The 15,524-nt window shown below is 36.6% G+C and overlaps 1 non-coding gene across 1 annotated transcript; it reads left to right on the top strand.

Annotated features, from left to right (window-relative positions):
* Positions 1-4,570: 4,570 nt before the first annotated feature.
* LOC119627804 (U6 spliceosomal RNA) lies at positions 4,571-4,677 on the top strand. Its single transcript, XR_005244030.1, has one exon. It is a non-coding gene; the product is annotated as a U6 spliceosomal RNA (small nuclear RNA).
* Positions 4,678-15,524: the final 10,847 nt, after the last annotated feature.

Raw genomic sequence — 15,524 nt, 5'->3', positions numbered from 1 at the left:
ACCACAGTAGTATAACCCCATATCATACACAGTAAGTGATAAAGTGTTTGTGCCCATATTAAGAAAACATCCCTTTGGGTAGATATCATCACAGATGTTTGTTTGAAGGCATGTTGTTTGATTTTTCTGGAGGGAAAAATAAGGTTAAGTAGAAGACAATAGGGAGGACATCCTAGAAGGCATAAATGCCTTTGGCAAAGAGGTAGTGGTGAAAATGACCCTGGATAATCTCGGGAAAAATACAAATGAAACAGTTTGACTGTGATGGAATGTTTTGTTAGGGTTCTTATGGAAAATGTGGTAGAGAGCATAGATTAGAACCAAAAGGGGCTCGAGTTACAGGATGAATAGTTTTAACTTTATTCTTCAGATAATAATCAATGTATAATAGGTTTTTAACCATGGAATTGACTCAGCAAAATTGTTGAGAAAGATAAACTTGATGTCCATAACTTGAGGAAAAGAAATAGAATAGAAAAGATGAAACTAGGCCAGGCGTGGTGGCTCATGCCTGTAATCCAAGCACTTTGGGAGGTCAAGAGGGGCGGATCACTTGAAGTCAGGGGTTCAAGACCACCCTGGCCAACATGGCCACCCCATCTCTATGAAAAATAGAAATAATAGCTGGGTGTGGTTGTGGGTGCATGTAATCCTAGCTACTGGAGAGGCTGAGGAACTAATTGCTTTAACTTGGGAGGTGGAGGTTGAAGTGAACTAAGATCACTCCACTGCACTCCAACCTGGGTGACAGAGTGAGACTCCATTTAAAAAAAAAAAAAAAAGAAAAGATGATGGAACTACATATTTTTTTAAAGGCATATGCAACATGTGGATATATACACACACACACGTATATACATACATTTATATGTTTATAATACGTACATAATATGTATAATATACATATACATAATTCTAAATCATAAGCAAATGAGCAATAAAATACATTAAGAGTTGTCTATTTCAATACTCAGTATAGTGCCTGGAACACAGTGGATGATTAATCAGTGTATGAATAATTCATTCAAAAGTAAATGAATATTAATGTCCAAACCAAAATATTACTGCAGACTCTTTTGTGCTAGAGATATTAAGGTATCCATTATAAACCCTTCAAATGTATATAATCTATATCTCCTCCTAGATAAAAATGTAAGTTCTAAGGATGACTGAAAACTGGTAGTTACCTAGGTAACCCATGAAGTAAAATTCATGAGAATTACATTCTGATTGTAAGTATTTCCTTTCCTAAAGTCTGCCTTTTGAAAAGAGGCAACAGATATAGCATCAAAGCTTCCACTTAACAAGCAGATCAAAAAGAATAGATGACTTGATTCTGATACATCTAAATATCTACTTATGATTTCAGTCACCTTTCTTTTGAGCCTTCGGTTATTTTTAGAACCACTTTTCAACAGTGACCAAATGAGTTCACAGACTGAGAACTTAGGTGAGCGCTGTACAACTGCAATTACTTGAGTATTTTTTTTAACTAAAAAAGGCTAAAGGGTTTCTGAATGACTCAGATAATTAGATAAAAATGACTCACCTGCGCTATCTACTGAACCATACATGCCAAGACATTTAGGTAGTGGCCAACATTGGCTACTCTCTCTATTTAATGTTCAGAGTAGCTATTTCAAAGGAATACTTCTTTGAGAGATGGCCAGGTTACCAAATCACCAAAACATCAGGGTAATCAGTGGAAAATGTCAATCAACCATCTAGATCTGTGGCTTGATTTACAATAAATGTGACTGATTCTGTCGCTTTTACTCTGGCAATATGGCATCTTGTTAGATAATGGTACTCCCCAGGAGAGACACCAAAGAGAATGTCTGCTGGATTCCAAAGCTTCTGTTAAAAGGATAAAAATATGTTTCTCTAGATCCTGAGCAACAAAGTTGACTTATTTAATGTTTCTCTCCATCAGAATTATTTGTGCTAATACATAATATAGTTTATTGTTAATTTTTTTGAATTTTAAAAACTCACCTATTCAATGTAGAGGCTATTTTATCCATGTAGAATTTTTATAATCATAGGTCATAGATAAGAACATGACAGACCATTACGTTGCTTTTAACTAAAGTCAAAACAACCTAGGAAATTATGTCCATTGTAGAGTCAGGGACTGGTCTTAAGCATCCAACTCCAAATATTAAAAAAAAAAAAAAAATAGACAAAACACATGCTATATGCAGCACAGGACAGTATCCTCTGAGTGAAGGGAACAGATTATTTCCTGAAGAACATTTCCAGGACACAAAGTGAGAAAAGAGGACCTCAATAAATCTAATGGCTTCCTTGACATGACTAAAATTTTTAGGGTAGGGTTCTGGAGAGAAGAAACAGAAACAGAGAGAGAGGAGAGAAAGTTCCAGGATCTGTAGAGGGTTCTACTCAAATCTTAGGCTGCCGACTGACTACTGGGTGTGTGTGAGAAACTACTAAACTGAGAGAAAAAAACAGTAGAAAAAGGCAGATGAGAATCAATCTCCAGAATTGACTATGGTCAGAAATAGTTTGTGTTCACACCAGCCCGAGTGGAAAGATTTTTAAACACATAGAACATTGAATATAGATTTGAGAAGAGAATTGCATTGGTAGTGGGGCTAAATCAGCTCTAAATAGCTACCTTCGAACTCACCTAAGAAAGCTGTAAAGAAAGATTAAAAGGGTCAGATTGTTCAGTTAACTGTGTCCTAGAGCAAAACCAAAAAATATTTAAGTAAATACCAAAAAAAGAGAAATTCAACATGAAAATCTGTGTCTATAATCCATCCAAAAATTACCACACATACAAAATATATTAAAATAGAATTTACAATAAGGAGAAAAATAAGCAAAATAAATGGTTCACAAATTACAAACATGATGTAATTAGTAAATAAGAATATTAAAACTTTATTCTTATACTTCTTATTTCCAAAAGGCAAATAATTACATGAGCATAATGAAGAAAGAAATAAAGATTTTTTAAAAAGCCAAATCAAACTTATTGCATCAGGAAATAAAAAATATAATGCCTAAAATAAAAAATACACTTTATGAGACTACCAGTACATTAGACAGTGTAGAAGGAAAGATTGGTCAATATGAAGATACAGCAATAAAAACATTTTTCTTAAATCCTAGGAAAATAACTGAAAAAAATCAACAAAGCATAACAGAGATGTAGAAGAATATTAACTAACCACACATATGTGTATCTGGAATAGCAGACAGGAAAAGGACAAAGAGACAGAAAAAGTATTTGAAAAAATAATGCTAAAAATTTTCCAAATTTGAAAACAATAAACCCACAAATTGAAGAATCTTAGCCCAAAGCACAAAAAATAGGAAGATAATTACATAAAGACAAATGATAATAAAACTGTTGAAAACTAGTAATAAACAGAAAATATTTGAAAATAGCCAGGAAAAGACACACTGTGAATCAAAGACCAAAAAAATACATTGGCATATCATCAGAAATAATACAATCTAGAACATAGTGGAGTGACATAGAAGAGTAAAAAGAAAATAGAAAAAGTCAACCTAGAATTGTATAAGCTTGACTACGTCTTTTTAAAAATAAAGACAAAATAAAGACTTCTTAAGAAAACAGTCATCACTCCTAGACCAGCAATAAGAAATGTTAAAGAATGTTCTAGCAAAAAGATAATGACAAAAAGAAATTTAGATATTTGCTAAGGAATTAATAAAACCAGAAATCATTAATATGCTGGTAGGTAAACATGAAATATTTTTATTATATTTAAGAAATGGGATAAAAATTAAATTATTTAAAAATAATAACTTGCCAGGCACCATGGCTCACGCCTGTAATCCCAGCACTTTGGGAGGCTGAGGTGGGTAGATTACTTGAAGTCAGGTTTTCAAGACCAGCCTGGCCATTGTGCTGGAACCCCAACTCTACTAAAAATATAAAAATTAGCTGGGCTTGGTAGCGTACCTGTAATCCCAGTTATTCAAGAGGCTGAGGCATGAGAATCCCTTGAACCTGGGAGGCGGAGGTTGCAGTGAGCCAAGATTGTGCCACTGCACTCCAGGCTGGGTAACAGAGTGAGACTCCGTCTCAAAAAGTAAGTAAATAAATAAAAATAATAATTTATTTTGGAGTTTATTATACACACACAAAAAAATGTGACAACAATAGCACAAAATCCAGGTGATAAAAACAGAAATAAAATACTAGAACATTCTTATGCTGTGCTTGGAGTGGTATAATATTATTTGAAGGTAGACAATAATATGTTAAACATGTATACAATAAAGCATAGAACAACTGTGAAAACAAAACATTACAAACAATAAAAAAGCTTAAAAAGGTATAACTAATAAATCAATAAAGCCAATACAATTCAATTTAAGAAAACATTCAATTATTCTAAAATAAGAGATATATTAATTTCTATTGCGGAATCACCCATTAACTCACAACTTATCAGTGCATACAACTGACATTTATTATCTCACACAGTTTCTGAGGGGAATAAATTCAAAACTGCCTTAACTAGGTGGTTCTTATTCAGGGTCTCTAGGGAGGATGCAACTAAGAATGACTGTGCTTCCTTCAGCAGCACATCAACTTAAAGTGGAACAATACAGAGAAGATCAGCATGGCCACTGCACAAGGGTGACATGCAAATTTGTGAAGAATTTCATATTTTTGGAGTAGGATAACTGTAGTTAACAACAATGTATTGTACATTTCAAAATAGAAGTGAGGACTTTAAACGTTCTCAATGCATACAAATGACAAATACTTGTGTTGATGGTTATCTTAAATACCCCAACTTGATCATTACACTTCTATGCATATAATAAAATATTACATGTACTTCATAAATATATTCAAATAAAATGGATCAATAAAAATAGAACATAATCAGTTGGAAAAAACTCTCACTTAGTAGTTGATAAAACTAGTAGACAAAAATTAGTAAGAATGTAGAAGATTTGAAAAACAGTATGAACAAACCCGACCTAATTAATGTTTTTGAACATTTCACCCAAAATAGTAAATTATACATTATTTTTATGTGACATGGAGTGTTTACTAAGATTAACAATATTTTGTGTCATAAAACAAGTCTCGATAAACTTAAAAGCATGTTCTCTGTCTAAAATGAATTTAAATTAGAAATCAATAACATTAAAATATGTGGAAGATTCCTAAATATTTGGAAACTAAACAATAAATTTTCAAATAACTCATGGTTTATAGAAGAAGTACAAAGGAAATTAGAAAATATTTTAAACTGAGTAAGATGAAAATATGACATATCAAATGTGTGGGGCATAAGTAGAGTGTAGAAAGATATTTATAACATTAAATGCATATGTTTGAAGAGTAGCAAGTTCACCATTAATATCTAAACTACCACTTTAAGAAGCAACAACAAAAAAAGACAGCAAGTTAAGCCCAAAGTAAGAAAAATAAAAAGAAATAATAAGGATAGAAGAAGGAATCAATGAAATTTAAAAATAGACTAAAAAGGAGAAAAATCAATGAAACTGAAAGCTGATTCTTTGGGAAGATCAAGAAAATTGAAAAGCCCCCAGCAAGACTGATCAGGTTTGAAAGAAAATATGAAATACAAATTGCCATTATCAATGATAAAAGAAGAGACATCGCCACAGAACCTATCAGGATTTTTAAAATAGTACAGAAATGCTGTAAATAAGTTTAACAAATCAAATAAAATGGACAAATTCCTCAAAAAAAAATCAACATTCATATTGAATTACATACATACTGAATTTATATTAAATTACATATTCAATGTGTAATTATATATTCAATATGTCATTTAAGATTCACTATATTAAGAAACTACAAAACAAAAACTACATAATCATCTCGATAAATGCACGAAAAGCATTTTACAAAATGCAACATCTAGTCAGATAAAAATTCTCAGCACACTAGTAGAAGAATAAATAGAATGGATTTTCCTTCAGCAGATAAAGAAAATCTTTATGAAACTTGTAATTGCTATGACACATAATTATGGAAGACTGAATATTCTCCCTCTAAGATTGGGAACAAGGCAAAGATTCCCATTTTTATCACTTCTATTACTTATTTTTCTACAGGTCCTCAAAAGTGCAATAGACCAGAAAAAGAAATAAAAGGTGTGTGGATTTAAAAGGAAGAAATAAAACTACCTTTAATAATAAATGACATGATTATTAAGGTAGAAAATTCTACGAATTAATATTAAAGACACACACAAAAAAATGAATTTAGCAAAACTCCAGGATATTAATACACAATATCAATTATTTTTCTACATACAAAACCAAACAATTGGAAATTATAATAAAATAACACTACTTATAATAGCATCAAAAATAAGAAATACTTACAATAAATTTTGAAAAAAGAAGTGCACAGCATATAAACTGAAAACAACAGAACATCACTGAGAAAAACTAAAGATCTAAATAGATGCAGATACAGTGCTTAAATGGCATTAAAAGATTCATAGTGTTAAGGTGTCAGTTCTCAAACTGACCTATACAGCCAACAAAATCTCCATCAAAATTCAAAAATTTCATTCTAAAATGTATATAGAAATGCAAATAAACTCTAGAATAGTTAAAACAATTTTGAAAAAGAACAAAGTTGGATGACTTTACCTGACTTCAAGACTTATTATACACTAGAATGTTAAACACAGTGTGTTGCTATAAAGACAGACACATAGATCAATGAAATATCACAGAGTTAAAAAATGAACCCACACTTTTTTTTTTTTTTTTTTGAGATGGAGTCTCGCTCATCACCCAGGCTGGAGTGCAGTGGTGCGATCTGGACTCACTGCAAGCTCTGCCTCCCAGAACCCACACTTTTATGACTAGTTGATATTTGACAAAGTTTCTAGGGCAATTCAATGAGGGAAAGGACTATCTTTTCAGGAAAGTGTATGAAAAAATTGAATACCCATAAGCAAAAAGCAAAATGAAACAAAAACCCAATAAATTTGGACCCATGACCCTTACCTCACAACATAATAATGAACTGGAAATGTATAATAAACTAAATGTAAAAAATAAAACTGTAAAATGTTTATAACAAAGCACAAAGAAAAGTCTTAGTGATCTCCTATTAGGACATAAAACTCACACAGTTTAAAAGAAAAAAAGTCAATAAATTAGACTTCCTCAGAATTAAAAATTTTGCTCTTCAAGTGAAAATGAAAGGTCAAACCACAGACTAGAAGAAAATATTTACAACACATACACCTGACAAGGATTTGTATCCAGAAAACACAAAGAACTCCCACAACTCAATAATAAGAAGACAACTAAGTGATGTTATTCAATTTATCTTATTTGATTCTCACAATAACCCTGTGAAGTGCATCAGTAGCCCCATTTTGGATAATAAAATTATTGCTCAGAAACGTTGTAAGTCTAAGTCGCATAGTAAGTGACAAAAGGTTTCAAACCTCGTCTTTCAGATTCTTCAGCTCAGGTTTTAACTGTACAATTAAAGTACTACTTTTCAGAAAGCTATAGCAACCAGATTACATGAAATGCTTTATGAAAGGAATTGGCATGATTAGGCCTCAGGATCCCTCAAAACACACACACATACACACACCAACCACGCACACACACCACCCCGTCACAACCCCAATACACATACTACACACACACACACCACACGCACCCCCCCCACATACCCTTCAATACACACACACAGCCCACACACAGCCCACACACACACAAACACTCCACACATCACACACATACATGACACACATACATACACTGCCCCACACACCATACACACCCTCCTATGCACACATCCCCAACCCCATACACCACACATAAACACACACACCCCACATCCCCCTACACATACCCCATACCCACCACACACACCACACACACACACACACACACACACACACACACACACTTCTTCCATAATTTTCAGTTATTTCTTTGGAAGAACCATGGTTAACAGACCTCACTATGAAGAATCTGTTTAAGATCAGTGGCTAAATTGAGGAAAGCTATTCATGCTGTTTCCCAGTGCTGAATGAAAATGTAAGACCCTCTGTTTAAAAACTATTGAGAATTTCAGGACAGAAACAGCAGAGCATTAAACTAAGCATGGTGCGTTCTCAATGTCCTGTGTGTGCTTCTGTCTATAGAGATCAGCACTTGCCCAGCAGACCTGTAGTACTGGCTCCTCAGATGGCTGAGGTGGGAGGGCTGCTTGAGCCCAGAAGTTCTGGGTTACAGTGAAGCATGATCGCACCACTAAAGTCCAGCTTGGGTGACAGAGACCCTGTCTTCAACAAATAAGAAGAAGAATTTTAAAATAGGAAATTGGCACTTGGTGGTAACAGATGTAATGTTACTTTATCATGGGCTATATAAGGCTCTTTCTATGAGATTGTGAACACATTGAGGGTTTTGGGGATGCAACTGAGTTTGCAACTAATTATGGGATATGGGAAGTATCGGTCAGGCAGACACAGGATAGAATTACAAATCATCACATTTATCAGAGCTAAAGTTGATATTGAGAAACTTGGGAGCATAGAGAGAAGGTCTGATTGCCTGGCTAATGGTAATACACTCTAAAAGAAAAACCACTCAGGGGGAGGTTCCAAGATGGCCAAATAGGAACAGCTTCAGTCTACAGCTCCTGGCATGAGCGACGCAGAAGATGGGTGATTTCTGTATTTCCAACTGAGGTACTGAGTTAATCTCAATGGGGCTTGTCGGACAGTGGGTACAGCCCATGGAGCAGGGTGGGGCATCACCTCACCCGGGAAGCACAAGGGGTTGGGGAATTCCCTTTCCTAGCCAAGGGAAGCCATGACAGATGGTATCTGGAAAATTGGGACACTCTACCCAAATACTGCACATTTCCCATGGTCTTAGCAAATGGCACACCAGGAGATTATATCCTGCACCTGGCTCAGAGGTTCCCATGCCCACGAAGCCTGGCTCACTGCTAGCGCAGCAGTCTGCGATCAAACTGCAAGGCAGCAGTGAGGCTGGGGGTGGGGCGTCCATCATTGCTGAGGCTTCAGTTGGTAAACAAAGTGGCTGGGAAGCTCGAACTGGGTGGAGCCCATCCCAGCTCAAGGAGGCCTGCCTGCCTCAGTAGACTACACCTCTGGGGACAGGCATAGTTGAACAAAAGGCAGCAGAAACTTCCGCAGACTTAAACATCCCTGTCTGACAGCTTTGAAGAGAGTAGTTGTTCTCCCAGCACAGAGTTTGAGATCTAAGAATGTACAGACTGCCTCCTCAAGTGGGTTCCTCACTCTCTAGTAGACTAACTGGGAGACACCTGCCAGTAGGAGCCAACTGATGTCTCATACAGCTGGGTGCCCCTCTGAGATGAAGCTTCCAGAGGAAGGATCAGGCAGTAACATTTACCGTTCTGCAATATTTGCTGTTTTGCAGCCTCCACTGGTGATACCCAGGCAAACAGGGTCTGGAGTGGACCTCAGGCAAACTCCAACAGACCTGCACCTGAGGATCCTCACTGTTAGAAGGAAAACTAATAAACAAAAGGACAGGCACACCAAAACACCATCTGTATGTCACCATCATCAAAGATCAAAGGTAAATAAAACCATAAAGCTGGGGAGAAACCAGAGCAGAAAAGCTGAAAATTCTAAAAATCAGAGTGACAGTTTTCCTCCAAAGGAACGCAGCTCCTTGCCAGCAACAGAACAAAGCTGGATGGAAAATGACTTTGACGAGTTAAGAGAGGAAGGCTTCAGAGGATTGGTAATAACAAACTTCTTGGAGCTAAAGGAGGATGTTTGAACCCATCACAAAGAAGCTAAAAACCTTGAAAAAAGATTAGACAAATGGCTAACTAGAATAAACAGTGTACAGAAGAACTTAAATGAGCTGATGGAGCTGAAAACCATGGCACGAGAACTATGTGACACATGCACAAGCTTCACTAGCTGATTTGACCAAATGGAAGAAAGGTTATCAGTGATTGAAGATGAAATGAATGAAATGAAGTGAGAAGAGAAGTTCAGAGAATAAAGAGTAAAAAGAAATGAAAAAGACTCCAGAAATATGGGACTATGTTAAAAGACCAAATCTACAACTGATTGATGTACATGAAAGTGATGGGGAGAATGGAATAAAATTGGAAAACACTCTTTAGGATATCATCCAGGATAACTTTCCCAACCTAAAAAGGCAGGCCAACATTCAAATTCAGGAAATACAGAGAATGCGACAAAGATCCTCCTTGAGACGAGTAACTCCAAGACACGTAATTGTCTGATTCACCAAAGTTGAAATGAAGGAAAAATGTTAAGGGGAGCCAGAGAGAAAGGTCAGGTTACCCACAAACAGAAGCCCACCAGACTAACAGTGGATCTCTCAGCAGAAACTCTAGAAGCCAGAAGAGAGTGGGGGCCGATATTCAACATTCTTAATGAAAAGAATTTTCAACACAGAATTTCATATGCAATCAAACTAAGCTTCATAAGTGAAGGTGAAATCAAATCCTTTACAGACAAACAAATGCTGAGAGATTGTGTCACCACCAGGACTGCCTTACAAGAGCTCCTGAAGGAAGCACTAAATGTGGAAAGGAACAACCAGTACCAGCCACTGCAAAAACATGCCAAATTGTAAAGAACATTGATGCTAGAAAGAAACTGCATCAACTAAATATAACCAGCTAACCTCATAATGACAGGATCAAATTCACACATAACAATATTAACCTTAAATATAAATGGGCTAAAGGCCCCAATTAAAAGACACCAACTGGTAAATTGGATAAAGAGTCAAGACCCATTGGTGTGCTGTATTCAGGAGACCCATCTTATGTGCAGAGACACACATAGGCTCAAAATAAAGGGATGGAGGAAGATCTACCAACAAAATGGAAAACAAAAAAAGGCATGGGTTGCAATCCTAGTCTCTGATAAAACAGACTGTAAACCAACAAAGATCAGAAGAGACAATGAAGGCCATTACATAATGGTAAAGGGATCAATTCAACAAGAAGAGCTAACTATCCTAAATATATATACACCCAATACAGGAGCACCCAGATTCATACAGCAAGCCCTTAGAGACCTACAAAGAGACTTAGACTCCTACACAATAATAATGGGAGACTTTAACACCCCACTGTCAACATTAGACAGATCGATGAAACAGAAAGTTAACAAGGATATCCAGGAATGGAACTCAGTTCTACACCAAGCAGACCTAATAGACGTCTACACAACTCTCCACCCCAAATCAACAGAATATACATTTTTCTCAGCACCACATTGCACTTATTCCAAAATTGACCAGATAGTTGGAAGTAAAGCACTCCTCAACAGATGTAAAAAAAACCAGAAATTATAACAAACTGTCTCTCAGACCACAGTGCCATCAAACTAGAACTCAGGATTAAGAAACTCACTCAAAACCACTCAACTACATGGAAACTGAGCAACCTGCTCCTGAATGACTACTGGGTACATAAAAAAATGAAGGCAGAAATAAAGATGTTCTTTGAAACCAATGAAAACACAGACACAACGTACCGGAATCTCTGGGACACATTTAAAGCAGTGTGTAGAGGGAAATTTATAGAACTAAATGCCCACAAGAGAAAGCAGGAAAGATCTAAAACTGACACACTAACATCACAATTAAAAGAACTAGAGAAGCAAGAGCAAACACATTCAAAAGCTAGCAGAAGGCAAGAAATAACTAAGATCAGAGCAGAACTTAAGGAGACAGAGACACAAAAAAACCTTCAAAAACAATCAATGAATCCAGGAGCTGCTTTTTTGAAAAGATCAACAAAATTGATAGATCACTAGCAAGACTAATAAAGAAAAGAGAGAAGAATCAAATATACACAATAAAAAATGATAAAGCAGATATCACCACTGATCCCACAGAAATACAAACTACCATCAGAGAATACTATAAACACTTTTACGCAAATAAACTAGAAAATCTCGAAGAAATGGATAAATTCCTGGACACATACACTGTCCCAAGATTAAACCAGGAAGAACTTGAATCCCTGAATAGACCAACAACAGGCTCTGAAATTGAGGCAATGTTTAATAGCCTACCAACCAAAAAAAAGTCCAGGACCAGAGGGGTTCACAGCCGAATTCTACCAGAGGTACAAAGAGGAGCTGGTACCATTCCTTCTGAAACTATTCCAATCAACAGAAAAAGGGGGATTCTTCCCAACTCATTTTATGAGGCCAGCATCATCCTGATACCAAAGCCTGGCAGAGACACAACAAAAAAAGAGAAAATTTTAGACCAATATCCCTGATGAACATTGATGCAAAAATCCTCAATGCAAAAATCCTCAATAAAATACTGACAAACCAAATCCAGCAGCACATCAAAAAGCTTATCCACCATGATCAAGTGGGCTTCATCCCTGGGATGCAAGACTGGCTCAACATATACAAATCAATAAACATAATCCATCATATGAACAGAACCAAAGATAAAAAAACATGATTATCTCAATAGATGCAGAAAAGTCCTGGGACAAAATTCAACAGCCCTTCATGCTAAAAACTCTAATAAACTAGGTATTCATGGGACATATCTCAAAATAATAAGAGCTATTTATGACAAACCCACAGCCAATTTCATACTGAATGGGAAAAAACTGGAAGCATTCCCTTTGAGAACTGGCACAAGACAGGGATGCCCTCTCTCACCACTCCTATTCAACATAGTGTTGGAAGTTCTGGCCCGGACAACCAGGCAGGAGAAAGAAATAAAGTGTATTGCATTAGGAAAAGAGAAAGTCAAACTGTCCCTGTTTGCAAATGACATGATTGTGTATTTAGAAAATCCCATCATCTCAGCCCAGAATCTCCTTAAACTGATAAGCAACTTCAGCAAAGTCTCAGGATACAAAATCAATATGCAAAAATCACAAGCATTCCTACACACCAATAACACACAAAGAGAGGACCAAATCATGAGTGAACTCCCATTCGCAATTGCTTCAAAGAGAATAAAATATCTAGAGATCCAACTTACAAGGGATATGAAGGACCTCTTCCAGGAGAACTACGAACCACCACTCAATGAAATAAAAGAGGACACAAACAAATGGAAGAACATTCCATGCTCATGGATAGGAAGAATCAATATCGTGAAAATGGCCATACTGTGCAAGGTAATTTATAGATTCAGTGCCATCCTCACCAACCTACCAATGACTTTCTTCACAGAATGGGAAAAAAACTACTTTAAAGTTCATATGGAGCCAAAAAGAGCCCTCATTGCCAAGACAATCCTAAGCCAAAAGAACAAAGTTGGAAGTATCACACTCCCTGACTTCAAACTATACTACAAGGCTACAGTAACCAAAACAGCATGGTAATATCAAAACAGAGATATAGACCAATGGAACAGAACAGAGCCCTCAAAAATAATACTAAACATCTACAACCATCTGATCTTTGACAAACCTGACAAAAACAAGAAATGGGGAAATGATCCTCTATTTAATAAATAGTGCTGGGAAAACTGGCTAGCCATATGTAGGAAACTGAAACTGGATCCCTTCCTTCCACCTTATACAAAAATTAATTCAAGATGGATTAAAGACTGAATTGTTAGACCTAAAACCATAAAAACCCTAGAAGAAAACCTAGGCAATACCATTCAGGACATAGGCATGGGCAAGGACTTCATGACTAAAACACCAAAAGCAATGGCAACAAAAGCTAAAATAGACAAATTGAACCCAATCAAACTAAAGAGCTTCTGCACTGCAAAAGAAAATACCATCAGAGTGAATAGGCAACTTACAGAATGGGAAAATTTTTTGCAATCTACCCATCTGACAAAGGGCTAATATCCAGAATCTACAAAGAACTTAAACACATTTACAAGAAAAAATCAAACATCCCCATCAAGAAGTGGGCAAAGGATATGAACAGACACTTCTCAAAAGAAGACATTTATGCAGCCAACAGACACATGAAAAAATGCTCATCATCACTGGCCATCAGTGAAATGCAAATCCAAACCACAATGAAATACCATCTGATGCCAGTTAGAAGGGCGATCATGAAAAAGTCAGGAAACAACAGGTACTGGAGAGGATGTGGAGAAATAGGAACACTTTTACACTGTTGGTGGGACTGTAAACTAGTTCAACCATTGTGGAAAACAGTGTGGTGACTCCTCAAGGATCTAGAACTAGAAATGCCACTTGACCCAGCCATCCCATTACTGGGTATATATCCAAAGGATTATAAATCATGCTGCTATAAAGACACATGCACACATACGTTTATTGCAGCACTATTCACAACAGCAAAGACTTGGAACCAACCCAAATGTCCATCAATGATAGACTGGATTAAGAAAATGTGGCACATATATGCCATGGAATACTATGCAGCCATAAAAAAGGATGAGCTCATGTCCTTTGTAGGGACATAGATGAAGCTGGAAACCATCATTCTGAGCAAACTATTGCAAGGACAGAAAACCAAACACTGTATGTTCTCACTCATAGGTGAGAATTGAACAATGAGAACACTTGGACACAGGGTGGGGAATATCACACAATGGAGCCTGTTGTGGCATGGGGGGTGTGGGGAGAGATAGCATTAGGAGATAGACCTAATGTAAATGACGAATTAATGGGTGCAGCACACCAACATGGCACATGTATACATATGTAACAAACCTGTACGTTATACATATGTACCCTAGAACTTAAAGTATAATAAAAATAAATTAATTTATCTATTAATTAAAATAAAATAAAAAGAAAGCTATTCATACTTCAGCAATGGAACTGGAGACCCAACCTGCTTACAGGGGAAAGGCTTTTAAGCCTAAAATTACAGTGAATGAGAAAGGATATAGCCTCTCTGCCAGCAGACAGTCCCCAAAACAGAAGAAAGAGGGCTACACGGTGTTCAATACCTTGTTTCCTAACTTACCAATTATTGGGGCCCGTCTCCTGCCCTGGGGGAATGACCAGGAAGGATGACACAAGAGGCCAATTGTGTTACTCTAACAGGGGTCCCTGCAAATACAAACAGAAAACAAGGTTGTAAGTTCTACCCTCCTCCAACAGAGGGCAGCATTCACGTCGTAGGCCTTATTCTATCTCCAGTCTCAGTATCATGCTCAAAACGTATTTGTTAATCAAGTTGTTAACTGTCAGGTTGATGACCTCCAAAGAGAGACCAGCTTTTAGAGTCAGGCCTGACTCCTGCTTTTGTTCCTCTCTAACTGTATGCCCTGAGGCAAGTAATCGAGCCTCTTTGATTTCATCAACTGTAAAATCCAGATGGCAAATACCTAGCTCACAGGAGCCTGGTGAAGGTTAATGTCTGTCAAGAGTTTATCCCAATGCTGGTGGGAGGGAGAGAGGTATTCAAAGAACACCTTTTTTCTAATAAAACCTGCTCTCAGAAAAAAAAAAAAAATCTAGTACACATCATTGTCATTTATGCTTCCTCCAATGAATTTTCCTCTCAGGGCTTTTTCTT

Source organism: Chlorocebus sabaeus, chromosome 27, assembly GCF_047675955.1.
Source record: "Chlorocebus sabaeus isolate Y175 chromosome 27, mChlSab1.0.hap1, whole genome shotgun sequence".
In the NCBI taxonomy this organism is placed as follows: domain Eukaryota; kingdom Metazoa; phylum Chordata; class Mammalia; order Primates; family Cercopithecidae; genus Chlorocebus; species Chlorocebus sabaeus.
This window is presented reverse-complemented; position numbering and strand designations above follow the sequence as displayed.